Source organism: Mixophyes fleayi, chromosome 2 (genome assembly GCF_038048845.1).
Source record: "Mixophyes fleayi isolate aMixFle1 chromosome 2, aMixFle1.hap1, whole genome shotgun sequence".
NCBI lineage: Eukaryota > Metazoa > Chordata > Amphibia > Anura > Limnodynastidae > Mixophyes > Mixophyes fleayi.
The window spans coordinates 114,834,996-114,839,554 of record NC_134403.1 but is presented as its reverse complement, the minus strand read 5'-3'; positions in this window follow the sequence as shown (position 1 = coordinate 114,839,554).

Genomic DNA, 4,559 nt, shown 5'->3' with positions numbered 1-4,559 from the left:
TTTACTGTTTGTGTAAATTACTTTTCAATGCTTTTTATATGCTTCAATATAACACATAAGTGACATTTATGTTGTATATCCTGTAAAATATATTTTATCTTATATTTGGAGAGTTCTGATGTCAGCAGCGTCGGACTGGGGAATGAAGGGCCCACCAGGGAAGCCAATGACTGGGGCCCATCCAATGTCATATAGCGCTGCAAAGGGGGTGTTGGGGAGACTGGTGCACTCAAGACAGGGGGTTATCATTTTAGACAAATTTTACACAAATACACAAGCAAAACTGTTAGGTGCATGCAGCTCTGCCTTCACGAGCAGTACAGTGTGACACGGGACATACCTCCCAACTGTCCTTGTAGTCGGACCAAGTCCTGGCTAAGCAAGACAGTCACCCAAATTCAGGACTGCCCCACCAGATTCAGGACAGTCGGCAGACTGTCCTGCTCTCTCCTACCTGTCTTGTCACTTTCATCACCTGCGGCTGCTGGTTTCTTTAGATCGGCTGCTGGTTTGTTTAGATCAGCTGCTGCTTTCCTGGATCCTTGGAGGCCCTATTGGAAAAAAAATGGGTACATGACATTTAGAAAACTCCAACCATCCCCGGCATTAAATCAACAGCACCCACATTTAATAATTAGGCCTCTCTCCAGCCCCAACATCAAAGTAATAGTAATCACATAGAGTGTTTTACAATATTACCATTATAAATATTGCCCAACACAGGATTTAGGAAGAAGATGCTAAACAGCAAAGAACAAGATTATTGAAGCAAATTATTAAAATATTGAAGTAGCAAAAAATACTTGTCTGTTCATTTTATAGATTCATCTAAAATTAAAATTAATAATGTTATATTATTATTATTATTATTATTATTATTATTATTCAGGTAAGATAAATCCACAAGGAAAATTCCTCAGTGCCAAATTGCATTGTTTGGTTTGTTTTTCACTTCCAGTGGTCACTCCTCTTTTATAACATTATAGAAACATTGTCCAGCAACTCAATGCTTCACATTCCTCAAAGAACAGCAAGGTCTTCAAAATCACATAAAGAGCAGTGCAGGCAATCATCATAAAAGGTTTTCACAGACAAAACTGTTACACGGCTGTAATCCAGGCAATAGTGTGATTTGATTAAGAAGCTTATTTTTCAAAAGCTAAAGTTCCAATCTGGGAAAAATTCCTGAATCCATAGTGATTAGATCTATTGTAGAAGATGGAATAAAATGAAATGCTATTCACTGGCAGTAGGAGTATTGATGCTTTCCATCACATTACTGTTAATATGCCTATATGGTTCCATTTAATATAATATGATGATTACTTTAATGTATTTAAATGATCTAGCAGGAATTGAGCGGCAATAACATATTCAACCCCCAATTATACTTTTTTCAAGGGACTATAAAAGTGTAAAATAAGGGAAAAGTCAAAAACAGAAGGAACAGTTTCAAATACAATATGGAAAGCACAAACAATTAAGTTTGCAATTGATCACACTGGTTGATTTAACAGTGTATTCTAGCATGTAACATATCTACATAGTGTTCTTTCCTTAAAACAACAAATATTTGCAGTGAAATAAACATTTTGGTTGACAAGAAGAAAACAGTATCCACCTAAAGTCAAGAAAGGAATACTCAGCATGGTAATTCTACACATGGGCATCTGTAGTTTTCATCAAGTTGATTGGTCAAGTCAATCAAATTATCCAATTTCATTGTGTGGGGCTGTCACATGTTGAACCTTTTTGCGCTTACAGTGCGCAACTCTGAGTCACCTGGTCGGTCAGCCAGCTATTTTGTGTCTCTGGCACTTCGGTGTGGTAGTAGCTACTATTTTGAATTGCAGGCATGCACATGTGCATCTTTTATAAATTTCCCTAATACAGCATTGGCTGCTGGCTTCCCACTCCTATTCCTCCAGACTATTAACAAAACAATGATGCTAGATCTTCTTGTCTAGTATGCTTCCTCTGACAATTTGACTCATTTGATACAGCATATTCCTGGTATCTTCAACTCCATCATATTCCTGCTATCTTCATCTCCAGCGTATTCCTGCTTTCTTCAACTCCAGTGTGTTCCTGGTATCTTCAACTCCAGTGTGTTCCTGCTATCTTCAACTCCAGTATATTTCTGGTATCTCAAACTCCATTGTGTTCCTGATATCTTCAACTTCAGTGTAATCCTCTATTCCACCGGTATCCGTCCAGCATCTATTCCTGGTATCAATTCCATTATAAGTTCCTGGTATTTGTTTACATTTTCCTTGTAGAAATCCTGGTACCTATTTCCACATTCCTGGTATTTGTTCCACCATTGCTCTTGTTATCGGCATCAGTGTTACTGATATCTGTTACTGCCATTCTCGCCTGGTACCTACGCGGAGGGCGGTGATCTGCATGGTCTTAGCAGCAAAGTCTATACCCAGTGTCGGGCTGGCCTGCCGGGGAGCCAGAAAATACCCCCGTAGGCCCTGATGTCAGATAGCTCCGCCTACTTCAGTGTTTGGGCGGAGCAAATTACAGCTGGATCCTTCGCTCCCTCCCTGGCCTATTAGATAGCACATGGGACGCGCACCAAGTGACTGGTGACGTTCCATGTGAACAGAGAAGAGAGCGCGGTTAAAAGGTAAGTGTCAGGGCTGCGCAGGGGGGGGCGCAGTAGTATTTATGGTGTGTGTACTGGCTGTGGGGAGTGTGCTTAATGTTTATGGTGAGTGTGTGTTGGCTGCGGGGCGGCGCGCTAATGTTTATGGTGAGTGTGAGGGCAGCAGGAGGGCTCATGTCAAGTGTGAGGGCAGGAGGGGGGCTGATGTCTATGTAGTGTGTGAGGATGGGGGGCTGATGTCTATGGAGTGTGTGAGGGCGGGGGGGCTGATGTTGTCTATGGATTGTGTGAGGACAGGGGGGAGGCTGATGTCTATGGAGTGTTTGGCCAATTTAGTACATACTTGCCTACTTTTTAAATATATACTGTGGGAAATCGGAGTACAGATCAGGTGCGAGACGGTAGGAGGGGGTGTGACGACATCATTACGTCACTATAGCACCACCCCTACCATAAAATACAGAAATTCAAGGTATTGAATAGTGGGGGCGGGGCTTAATGGTGTGATTAAGCCCCACCCCCGCTATTCAATGCCGTAAATTTCAGCATTTTATAGGGTCCAAGAGGTTTGCCCACTCTTCCGGGAGTCCAGGAGAGTAGCCAAGTATGATTTAGTATCAGAACAAGGGCAGCTGTAGTTCTCAAATGTACTTAGTGAGTGATAACTACATTTGAGAGGCACCGCAACCTCAGTACTGATAATAAAATGGGTTAAACTGAGTTGCTATGCATACCCAGTGGCAGCAGCTCTTCCTTCCTAATTGGGCCTTTCCTGATCTGAAGAACAGGACAACTTGTAAGGAACACTAACATTTTTTTGTATCTCGCAGATGCATGAGATTCTCTCGACCTCAAGAATTTGAAGTCGAGAGAATCCTGGACTCGAAGAAAGTTCAGGGCCAAATTCATTTTCTTGTCCATTGGAAGATGCACGGCCCCGAAAAACGGTCGTGGGTACCGCAAAGAAATCTACACTCAGATAGTTTACTCACTGAGTTCTTTAGAAGATTTCCAGGAAAACCAGGTTGTCGGGGTCCCTTGACCTCTCCTCAAGGGGGGGTACTGTGATGAGCTCTCTGCCCTCGCGCCCCGGCCGTCGTCATGACGACCGGGACGTCACTTCCGGGTTGTCCCGGCCGTTGCCAAGGCAACGGTCAGGACGCTTTCATTGTTCAGCGCAGCACCCTGGCATTTAGGGCAGCTGGGTGCGCGCAAATAGAAAAGGGGCCAGCTGGATAATTACCCCCCTGGGACTGCCTCTCTCCCATTGGGCCATGCTGCTATTTAAGGCAGAAGGGGGCAAAGCCTTCCTGCCGGTTATAGTTCCTGCTTGCAGCATACTAAGCCTGCTGTGTCCCTCGCTCTCTGTTTAAATTCAATTCTGATAATTGTTGCCGACCCTTGCCTTGTTAACTGACTACGATTGATTGCCTGTGCCCCTTGACCTTCTGCCTGGACTCTTATGCTGCTGTTCTGCCTGTGACATCTGACCTCGGCTTGTCTATTGTCTGCTGACGGCCCTCAACCCTTGCCTGGACTTCATTCTGCCTTCCTGGGTTCCCCCCAGCTGGTACGCATCTCACGACCCTTTGTTAGTCTGCAGCCTGTCCCCACCACTAGGGGCAACAGTGAATACCAGACTCTCAGAGCAGACTCCGGGTTTTGCCGTACAGGTTTGAGGGATTCCTAACACTTTGTAAGTATGTTTCTTCTGTTTTTAATTTTTTAAGCACATTTATATGCAGTCATTTGTTCACCCACTTTGCAGCGATACATGGAATTAGGTTGGCTCCAGTCATTGGTTTCCCCGGTCGGCCCTTCATGCCCCAGTCCGACAATGTCTATACCTCCTTACAGATAGATTCCGTGCCTCCATTTTAGGTAGCATTAAACCAGGCAGATAATTTTGAATCTAGAAGTGTTTTTTCTGATCCTGGGTTATCTT